Here is a 10,720-nt window from a genome sequence, read left to right on the forward strand (position 1 = left end):
TGCCTAATGCAACTGTCTAGCCAGGCACCTGAGCTCCCAGCACAAAGCAGAAGCAAAGCTGAGCCCCACACAGACGTCTGCATGGAGCTGAAAGCAAATAGGAAATGCCAAGGGCAGAAGTCTTCCACAAATATTCCCCTTCTCCTCTCTGCCAAGGTAGGATTTGTGGAAACTACCACACACCCCCTCCCCTGGGGTGAAGGTAGCCAAGCCCATCTCTGATGGTCCACACTGCAGCTCTTGCACATCTCTTCCAGGCCCACATCCACACTGACATCCCAGAGCCGACACACATTCCTACCACCACATCTGGCTGAAGCCCAGATCTTTGGAGCAGCCAGGCCTCTGGCCAGGCTCTGGATCAGCTGATGGGTTATGTTTGGGGCAGCATTCCCATTAATGCTTTCAGGCTCTTCCTCAACACAAGGGGCTGCTGTCATCTGGGTACAAGAACAACACATGCATTTAGGTTGGGAAAGACCTCCAAGATCATCAAGTTCCACCTTTTTTGATCTCCCTCTTGTCAGCCAGAGCAAAGCACTGAGTGCCACATCCAGATATTTCTTGAACACCTCCAGGGATGGGGACTCCAACACCTACCTGGCAGCCCCTTGCAATGCTTGGCAGCCCTTTCTATGAAGAAATTTTTCCTGATGTCCAGCCTGAACCTCCCCTGGCAAAGCTTGTATCTTTCTGAATCAGAAGTTGCAATCAGACCATCATATTCAATGGCCAGTGGCAGACTTCATCTCCATTAATTCCTTTATTCCCATTTTTAAACAGATTGCAATTCTATAATGTCCTTTTGCCTGCCAATTAAGTCTCTCCTGGAGTCGGATTACCCAAGTCAGCCTTTCCTCATAAGAAAAAGGAGATACAAGAGAATTTCCAGACAGTTTTTCTAAGATTTCCTGATAAGAAAACATTCTAGGAAAGAAAGGCTGTGTCAACACCTTGCAGAGCAGTAAGGCATAGAGATCCCCATACTGGCTCTGCATGAAATAGCTTTGGATCTGGAAGCAGCAGAAGAAATACCAACCTCAGCCTGTGGCTGGGTTAGCTGGTGGCCTGGGAGGCAAATTGGCTTGAGACTGAATGCTCTGCCAGCAAGGCAGCGCTGCTTCTGGGATCCAGGCTTGATTCCCTGCCAAGCTCTGCTTCTTCCTCTGAGGAAGACTGGCCCATTCAGCCCTGGGCTGGGGATGGGCAGCACAGAGATGCTTTGTGCATGGCATTCTCCCAAAGCTCTGCAGTGCCTGCAGCTACAGACCCAGCTCCCCCATGGACCACCAAACTGGGCAGTGACTTTTCAGCCCTTTCCAGTTTGCAGCATCCTGTTCATTTCCCAGAGCAGGTGCAGAGATTTAAGCCTCCTCCAATAGAAGGGGTGCATGAAACCCACAGACCCCACAGCCCATAGCATGGCTGTAGGGCCTCCTGGGACAGGGGCTGTGCCCTTCCAGCACTGGGATTCTTCCTCATCACACACAACATTTATTCATTGACCAGCACAGAAAACAATGGAACAATGCTCTGTAGGGGGATATTTAGGTTGGATATCAGGAAAAAGCTTTTCACCCAGAGAGTGGTTGAGCATTGGAACAGGCTCCTCTGGGCAGTGGTCACATCCCCAAGCCTGACAGAGTTCAAGAAGCCTTTGGACAATGCTCTCAGGGACATGGTGGGATTCTTGGGGTTCCCGTTCACAGCTCCAAGCCACAGCCAATGCAGCCCTGGAGAGGAGAGCTGTTACCAACTCATTTCCTTTTACTCATGTAAGGAATAAGTCACATCAGTAAGATTTTTCTTTTTTAAATCTAGTAAGTGAAGTTCATGTAGACTGCATCTCTTTTCTAATAGTCTGTATATTTTCAAAGAAACAAAGAATACCAGAATGGTGTGGGTTGGAAGGGACCTCAAAGGTCATTCCCCTGCCATGGAGAGGGACACCTTCCCCTAGACCAGGTTTCTCAGAGCTCCATTGAATCTGGTCTTGAATACTTCCAGAGATGGGGCAACCACAGCTTCTCTGGGCAACCTGTGCCAGAGCTTCAGCACCCTCACAGGGGAGAATTTCTTCCCAATATCCAGTCTAAACCTACTCTCTGTCAGTTTGAAGCCATTCCCCCTTGTCCTGTCCCTCCAGACCCTTGTAAAAAGTCCCTCTCCAGCTCTCTTGTACGGTCTCTTCAGGTATTGGAAAGACACAATTAGGTCACCCAGCATATTTTGATAACTTTACTGTCATACATACAGCATTGATCATGGCAGAGAGACTACACTGGAATCAGCAGAGACCCTTCAAAAGGTTCCAGAAACAATACTGCTTCTGGCTTTGCAGGTTCACAGAGCAGGGCCAGCACTGCAGACCATTTCATGAATAAACCCTGCTCTCCATTAGTAGTTTAAATTAACAGGAAAGGCAGCAATGAAATCCACCCTTCATTGAGAGGTGACTCTTGGTCTGCCCCCTCCGCATTTCAGGGATTTACAGTTCAGCTGCCTCCAGGGTTTGCTTCCCTCAGTTCTGCTTTCTGACAGCTATCACTAAACCCAGTCAAAATTGTGCTTTTGTTTTGCACTGCCTTCTCCAATTCTGTTCTAAAAATGGTCATGCTTTTGCTTTTCCAGTCACACAGGAATCAAAAAGCTGTTTCAAACCCAGCATGTTTGTCTCAATACAACATCCCACATATAAAACGTGTGCCTAATTTGCATGTCAGTCTTCATTATTTTCTTTGCAGATACAGGAAAACAATCATGAGACACATAGTGGATTTTTTTTTCCCTTGGTGCTTTTTCAGGATGCTGGCATTCCTTTGGCTGCCAAGGAAGATATTCCCTGACTTCACAGTCTCCACAAGCAGCAAGCAGCGAAGCTCCCATGCACCACTTTGTGCAACAGACTGCCTTTGCACAGTGAGATTCAATCCTGTCTGCTTTTAGGGACATTCTTTCTTTTTGAAAACTTGGGAACAAAGTTTTACATTATCAAAGGTTTGGTGTTTTGTGTTTTTTCCTCCCAGTTGCTGTAACACAAGCTGCATGTAGCCAGAATCTGTGTTGACTATAAATTCCAGCTGCTCCCTGGTCAGTGCAGTGGTAGGACACTACCAAGGCAGTTAAACATGGAAAAATGTAAGTTTTCAGAGCCTCCATTTTCCTGTCATACCTAGAGCCAGCCTTGCCCCTTTCTCATCCTCCTGTTCCATTTTGTATCACCACCTCCACTGCTGACAGTCCTTTTTTCAATGGGAATATCACAGCTGCAGCCACTGCCAGAATCTCTTGGCAAAGGAGCTGCTCTCTGAGTCAGAGCCTAATGCCATTACAAGGTCTGCAACAGCTGCAGCAGTCAGACATCTGCAAGTCATTTGAACATTTTATGATGAATAAAAACTATCCATTACATAGACCTATACATTATATATTAACCCTAATACTTATTCAGTTACACTAACAATAACCTTTTCCCTCTGCATGCTGTAAACTTCTTTGGCTGCAGCACATGGTAACAGAGATACTCAGAGCTCCAGTCTGGTGGAGCAGTCCCTGTGTACATATTACCTAACTTTTCTACCTATTTAACCATGAAATGATGGAAAGAAAGAAAGAAAGTGAATGCAAAGCTATAAAAACTCATACCATGCATAAGGAAACAATTTTTATATAATTGCATGAGACTGCATACAAATGGAGAGGATACAAAACAATGAGAAATGCAGAGGAAGAATGAGAGCATGGACTCAAAATGTATAGTGAAGAGATCTGATTATGATATGCACAGATCTCAGAGCCATTCAGATGTCTCCAGCCAGCAACCTGATCCTCAACACCACAGCCAAACCATTTGAAATCTAAAAAATCAGAATACCAAAGACAGAGGAGCAAGGCTTATGGAAAAAGAAACTGGAGTTGTGAGTAGTTAAAATCCTTTAAAATAATAACGACAATAAAGAAACATAAATGTGGTTTCATGAAGGAAATATATCCACAGCCACAAATTATGAAGTCAGCCCTCCAGGACATTGCATTCCTCATGCAACCTGCTGAGCCCGCTCCACATAAAGAGGTGTAAAATACACTCACCGGCTGGGTGACTTCAGCAGTGGAGCCCCATATGTGATTCCCTACCTCTGAGTCCTCTACATATGTACACTTTACAACACCAAATGCAAACTGGGCAAGGCATACCTCTCCCTGAGTTTCACCATAAGAGTTTTAAAGAGACAAGGCGAAAGTCTGGCATGACAGAAGTTACCATAAATTCTCCATGAGGTTCATCCAGAGCCAGAATTTTCCTAGCAATCCATGTGCACGTCAATATGATTTCATGTTTGTTCATTTGTATCGTTTGCAAACTCTTTGAATCTCAGAAATGCACCCCTACTGCTTCCCATTCACTTCTACTCTGTATTTCAAGTGGCAGTTCGGTGCTTATCATAACACCAGTATTGCTTTGGAAGCAGAATGTCAATTAACTTCCACTTTCACACCAAGTTAAATGTGTGGATTAATAAACTGGAGAACAGTGTAGGTTTAGGTAAGAATCAGCCATTAGAATTGCCTAACAGTTAGAAAAGCGACTTTTAGGAAATGTTTTCTTGACTTGATCTGCTTCCTCTGTGCAGTCAGAGGCCAAACTGTTTATTTTACTGGCAATCCATCTTTATTGCTTGTGTTGGCTTTAATGTTTTCATTCAGACAATGCACACATTAAATATGAGAAAGGCCCTAATATCCTAAAATCCTAATAAGTTTACAAACCATTCATTTAAAATGGATTCAAAGGGAGTCCAGCGAAGTTCTTTTTTTTTTTTTTAAGAGTCAGAAAAGCATTACATTTCAAGGAAAAAAAACCCACTTTTCTTCTGACAGATGGGACACTTTACAAACATGACCAAATCCCCACCATCAATTTGTGGAGCACCTTAAAATTTTCTTAAAAAAGGAACAATTTTTTTTTAAAAAGGGAAAAAAAAGGGAAAATCCTGGCCCTTCTGATGGCAAAGATAACTTACCCAGTGTGACGTGACGCAATGATGCCTTTCTAAGTCAGCAGCCAGCCAGCTGTCTCCCTGCTGCTGCTCCTGCTTTTCCCATGCTCTGGAGGAGCGGGGCTGGAGCAGCCAGGCCACTTGCACAGCCGCTGTCAAGTCAAAGGGCAAGAGCAAAGCTTAGAATAAACACGTTGTTTTCACCCGCTCCCTTGAAGTGCTGCCAAATCTCTAAACATCAGCGCACATAAATCGGAGAGGATCACGGAGCCTGAGGCCCGAGCAGCAGCTGGAATCTTGTAGCTGTTACCTGGAATCCTAAGGTCCGAATAAACAGCTTCCCCATTCCTTGGGGCTATGTGGAAGAGCTCAAAAAACACAATCGTAAAAGTGCAGCCAACACCAAGGAAAAGAACCCCCAATTATTTCTTTCTTTGGTTCTCTTTTTTTATAGTCATCTCAAATTTGCAGCGATGGAAGCAGAGGGGGGAGGAATGGGGTGTCCTTTTGGAGATCTTAAAGATGCTGGTTTTCCAAGACTGTGCAGAAGAAAGCAGCCATTGATTCTAGAGATAAATACTGAAGTTATTCAGAGGGGAGGAAGACTGAAGATAAGCAGCTCTGGGCCCAGCAGTAAAACCCAAACAGCAGGAGCTGAGCAGCTGCAGGAAGGGTAGACTGGTCGATTTTTCTCAGTCCAATGGTGACCTTCAAGAGGCAGGAGTGGGGCAGAGTAGTGAAGTTCCTTCCCTGAACTCCAAAATTCAACAGCTTTGAAATGGTTCTTCAGCAAGGACTTGAGAGAAAAAGCTCCTTCTCCACATCCAGCTGCCAAGAGAAAAGGAGTTGAAAAACACCGATTTCTTATGGCTAACGGGAGGGTGATTTAAAAGATGGAGTCCATTGACTGGTGTCCAGAGACAACAACCTGGTATGAATTCCAGCACCATTCCACTTCCCAGCAGCTGGATTTCTCACCAGGGTGGATTGCTGGTTTTGGACACCTACCCATTTTTTCCTGTCTGTTAACAGTCTTCCACTAGTGAGTATTTGGAACAGTTGTAAAGCTTTTTTTGTATCTCAACGGCCTCGCCATTGCCTGAATGCAGTTTCAAAATCTCTGGCATTTCTGCCCAGCCTATCTGAAGTGTATTTTTGTCACGCTGTTAATAAGCACTGCATCTCCTGGGAGAACCTCAGCTAGCTCAGAGCTCTTAAACAATGTGTGCCCCCAAGACAGAAGTTGTAAGGAAAAAATGTTTCCCATGTTTTGCTCATTTTTATTCTGGGTTGCTTGCTAAGTAGATGTGATGTACAAAGAGAAAGTTGGGACCACTAACTCCTCATCTATAAAGTAAGGATGAGAACCTAAGGAATTATGCAACTTGCCAGGCAGCCAGAGGGCTCACAAATGATCCAGTCCAACACCTGAGTCATAAGGAGTCATAAGGACCATCCTTGCTCTCAGTTCCTGCATTTTCTTTCTGTATTCTGAGTTTCTTTCCAGCTCCCCTCACATTTCTCTCAGTCCTCAAACTATAGGATGCAGCTCACTTTTAGGAATACCCCAGGAGGCTTTGGGAAACATCCATGCAGTTCCTAACGGCCTTGTCTGGCATGATTTTAATCTAAATTAAAAAAAAAGCATGGGAGATGCCTTTTGGAAAAGGAGCACCTGGAAATGAGCAATGGAAGCGTGGAGGGGTGGTGATCTCAAGTCCCTTTCCAAGCCTCCAGGGAAGGGTAACTCTTGCTCCATTCTTTGAGACACAACATGAGTGTTTGTGTAGCACAAGGTGTGCCATGGCTTGCATGTTCCCTCTCCCCTGCCAGAGAGAGGCTGTCACACATTTTAGAAACCAGTTGTATCCCCATGGCCAAATGGAATAGCAAGAGCACCTCACTATCATGGACAGACCCAGAAACAGAAAATGAAGCAAAATCACAACCAAAAACAACCAAAAAAAGCAAGCATAAATAATCTACATTACCTATTTTTTTTTACATTACTGCTTTAGTAAGTGTCTGTTTGGGAAGGGGCACTGCCACTGGAACCACATTTCAGACTGGAGGAACAAAACCAAGCCCATGAAGAATTTTAGGTGTTGATTTTAACAAAGACACGTGGCATGGGCTCTGTGAGTGTTAGAAATTAAAATGCATATAGGCTGTATTCTGTGATACAGATTTGACAGATTGACATGTTCCTGTCAATCTATTTTGCAGTTAAAAGTTTGTAAAGAGGTCAGGAGAGACCAAAACAAATTTTGGGACTGACTCCACACACTCAGCCAAAGTTTTTGGGATATTTCATTATAAATACATGTACTTAAACTTATGTTTCTAACTATGCATTGATACATTCCACCCCAAAACTGCCACATATCCATGACTTCCAGAGGTGGGTATGAATTTCCAAGTGTAATTGAATGTGTGTAGGCAAAAATAAAAAAAGGGGAGCTCAAAAATATTTGTAGATTGTGTTAGGAGGGATCCTGAACTGAACACTGAGGATAATATCTAAGCATTGAAATCATAGAAACATTAAAAAAATTATTTAAAATTCCATTAAAAAGAGCCACATGACAGGAGAAGGATGATCTGGAAACTTGGTGGGATATTTTGTTTAAAATCCTAAGAGTTTAATTAATGTTACTCAGAGTTGAGAGAATCTCTGGTTATGGAGTCAATCACTTGGGTGTTACAGAAGTAACCTGAAGGGGACAATAAGGGGGAATTCTACCTTTAATCACCTCCTTGGAGGGTGCAGAAAGGACAAAGCCAGGCTTGTCAGAAATGGGGAGTGAGGATCAGCAACAGGAGACAAAAAAAAATTCTAATTATACAACAGGTAAAGGTTTTTTGTTTTTCTTTTAAATTACAAGAGTGTCCAAATGCTAGACAGACACTGGGGATGTACAGTGCACTCAGTGAAAAGTCTCATTTCCCAATTTGAAAGAGAACTTGAAGAGATCCTTATAGATTTCAGTTCTCATCATGACTGGAGGACACAGGAAGCCCCAGAAGGAGCAGAAAAGTCTTGAACTTGTAATACCTGAAGCTGTTAATACCACAGGTTGTGTTTCCAGTACCACTTCTGGACCTTGGATTAGGGATTTCCAGTGGCTGTCCAGAACCTGGTGGGTTCCAAGCTACTTTGAAAGATCTAACTGTGAGAAAATTATGAAAAGCAATTTTGTGCAAAACTGCACTTAAAAAAAAAGTTTAAAAACCATCCTCTTTGACAAGGAAAGTGTTTGCTTCATCTTTTCAACGAGAGGAAAGTGAATTCTACTTTCCAGATTTTCTGTTACTCCCCCAGTAGTGCAATTTACATTGAAGACCCTGCTTCTGAAGTCTGTGCTGGGCCTGAACAGCTGGTTTTCACAGAAACTAAGCTGAGACTTAATTTCTTTCACATTAGAGGTTTTCCAGGAATTATGTTAGTATCCTGGATTATACATTCTTCCATACAAATCCCTGATTTATCTGACAAATGCCTAGCACAGCAAGACAAAGTTACTAATGTTACAGAATTTGAGCACATTTTGTCACATCCTGCTTGAAATTCAAATGTTAGCATATGACTCAAGCACAGCAACATCTGATAATAGTCAAGGACAAAACCATTAAGCCTTTTTCATTGAAATCCAGGAAAACACAACAGTGGGAAAAAATTCTTGGTGCCTTCCTTGCATAATCTGCCTTCCCAGGGCAGACTGGTTCACTGAGCAGGGCAAACCTAAGACATGCATCACAAGAGTTATGAGGTTATTTGACTTCCAGCTTCATTTTAGAGGTGCAGAAAGATCACTAGAAGACACCAAGGCAGGGTTACATGAGTAGAAAAGGCACCCATCATTAATTTTTGCTGTGATCTTTAAACAAGGGTAGCAAAATGCCCGTCCCAAAACCAGATTATAATCTCCTTAGAAATGGAGCTGAGCAGAGGGTGGGAGTTGACTGAAAGCAAGATACATTTCTACCTCAACTCACTCCTCCTGGGCTAGTCCAGTCCCTGTTTAGAACACCAACCCTCCTGAGAAATAAGAAGGGCACAAGGTGAGCAAGTCTGACTCCCAACAGCCACCCATGACAGCAACTGTGGGCAGGCTGAGTTAAGACACATTTCACTTTTACTGCACAGCGTCTGACAATTTGCAGCCTCCTGCAATTCCAGAGCAGCTCAGAGCACAGTTCAGCACCAGTGCAGCTCTGAGTTCTGGGGCTCAGGTTACCTCGTGGGGTCTCAGGTAATAACAAATCACAGCAGCATTACTGGGGCCTCCTGTGGGCCCTTCACAAAGGAAGACTCCAATTCTTTCATGTTTTTAATGCCAGCAGCAAATTTCTCTCCCTTTTACAAGTACAGAGTACATGGGACCACTGGTGTCTCCAAGTGACTTTCTGTTCTTTATTCCTCAGCACGTGGATTTATACATTAACAGATTTCTAAATTTCAGTTGGAGTCACTAACATGCTCTTTATTTTTTACAGGACAATAAAATTGCTTGCCAGGGGTTTCTGACTTAAAATTCTACACAGCAAATTGATGTAGGCCTCTTGATCCTTCTTACCACATTTTTGCGAAGTTACAGTATAAAATATCTGATCTACTAATTGCACCCAGGGATTCACATCCAATACCCAGATAGACTCCTAAAGCTGACTCTGTTTTCCTTTTGATCTTGCCTGGTCTGTTGCTTGAAAGAATACAGACAGGTGATGGAAAATGCTGGAGTTATTGCAAGAACTGCTTAAAGGCCAATTAACTCCAAAAAAGCCCAAAATGAACAAGAAGCCAAAATGGAACTAAACCCACAACAGCTGGCGGCCATCAAGGCGATTTTCCCAGAAGGCAGAAGACTGTTACTAATAGGATGGAAATACAAAATTTACTGAGACCAACTGTAACTGCTGATAATGTGTATTGAGAAGTGCCTCATGGCTCACATTTTCTGCAGAGCAAGACTGAAGCTGGACAGCAATTTTAACTTTTAGTGTGGGGAAAAAAAGAAGTGGGAAATTAAACATACTCCCAACAATTAGTACCAGGAGCTGTTTTTACCCTTATGGTATTTTCATCACATTTAAAAATAATAGTTCAAGTCTTTCTATCCATAGAAATAGTTTTTTTTTTCTCCAAGTTTAATCAACACAGTAAAAGTCTATTAGGAACTGCCCACTGAGATTCTCTTACATTTAAAATTATTTCAATTACTGCTGGAGCCCCCAACAGATGATTAAATAAAGTTGTATGTTCTGTTCTCCCTTTACAAGAGCAGAGGTTTTGAGATGTTTCAATCACATTACATAAACTCGCATTCCTCCACTAACACAAAACATTCACTCTTGCCACAGGAGACAAACACTTCTTGTGCTGCTCCCAGCCAATGATTTTAACTCCCAAACCCAGAGTAAACATTACCTCTTCAGGGCTGGGAACACGTTTGTGTGCAAGGAGCACAGCCCACTGCAGTACAGTGACACCAAATTAAACATGGCAGATACTCCACAGGAGTTAAACCCCACGGGAATCTTTGATGTGGTCCTGTAAGAATGGCCAGTATCCAGAGTTTGGAGACACTGAAAAGTCAGGACTTTTTTACACTATCATCAAATAATATATATGGAGAGGTAGAAAAGATACTTTTATTCAGTGATGATTCATTTGCAGTTCACTCATAAAAGTCAAGAAGTGAGGGACTCCAACAGCCAGGAAG

The sequence above is a fragment of the Serinus canaria genome, chromosome 1, assembly GCF_022539315.1.
Source record: "Serinus canaria isolate serCan28SL12 chromosome 1, serCan2020, whole genome shotgun sequence".
In the NCBI taxonomy this organism is placed as follows: Eukaryota; Metazoa; Chordata; class Aves; order Passeriformes; family Fringillidae; genus Serinus; species Serinus canaria.